Source organism: Oncorhynchus kisutch, linkage group LG13, assembly GCF_002021735.2.
Source record: "Oncorhynchus kisutch isolate 150728-3 linkage group LG13, Okis_V2, whole genome shotgun sequence".
NCBI classification, from domain to species: Eukaryota; Metazoa; Chordata; class Actinopteri; order Salmoniformes; family Salmonidae; genus Oncorhynchus; species Oncorhynchus kisutch.
Window position 1 is genome coordinate 45,472,816 of NC_034186.2, and position 1,156 is coordinate 45,473,971.

The window sequence follows — 1,156 nt, forward strand, 5'->3', positions numbered from 1 at the left end:
CAGCCATGCCATGAGAGAGAGAATGGAGACAAAGAGAAAGCAAGCAAGAGAGAGAGAGAGAGAAAGAGAGAAGAGAGGGAGCGATAAAGAAGGATAGAGAGGGAGCGAGAGAGAGAGGGGGGGAGTGAAAGAGGGAGCAAAAGAGAGAGAGAGGGCACGAGAGAGAGAGGGAGTGAAAGAGAGAGAGGGAGCGAGAGAGAGAACGAGAGAGATGAGAGAGAGAAGAGAGGGAGCAAAAGAGAGCAAGAGAGACATAGGTAGGTAGTGGTCAGGCATGGTTGGCATGGTCTGTGGCCCAGAATCATTACCATGTGTGGACATGGTCAGTGCCAACTGCCAAGGATGCGGTAGAGTGGTTATGGGAAGCAAACACTGTAGCCCTTCACTTTACTTTACCAACTGGAGCCTGACACACACACGCGCACGCTGCCACCACTGACACTGTGCTGCTGGGTGCAGCTTCAATCATCCAGAGACAGATTAAGTGGACTACTGCTTTACAGACACAGTGAGCACTGGTACGCTGGCATGCACTCTAGCCAGAGGTTGAATAAGCTTCCCTCTGTCCTGTCCAACATTCCCGTGGCACAGCCCTATCCGGCGTTGCTGCTGGACCTTGTTAGTGTGCCAGCTCTCTGTTTCATTCCCACACTCCCATCAAGGGCCTGTAAGTAGGCCCAGGGAGAGGACAGCAGTAGGATTCCCCTTACACACACACATGGACGCATGCACATGCACGCCACACACACAGAAATGCACGGACATACACAAATGCATATACACACACACACACACATTCTTAACCCTCTCAACCACCACTAACCAAGGATGAGAGGGATGTATTTCCATTCAGCCCTCTCTGACTCACTCCCTCACTCATTCTCTCGTTCTTTCAATCCCTCTTTCCCTCTGTCTCTTGCTCTCACGCTCAATCTGTCTCTCGCACTTCCCCCTTTTCCCTCCCTCCCTCCCTCCCTCCCTCCCTCCCTCCCTCCCTCCCTCCCTCCCTCCCTCCCTCCCTCCCTCCCTCCCTCCCTCCCTCCCTCTCTCTCTCTCTCTCTCTCCTCTCCCTCTCTCTCTCTCTCTCCTCTCTCTCTCTCTCCTCTCTCTCTCCTCTCTCTCTCTCTCTCTCTCTCTCTCTCTCTCTCTCTCTCTC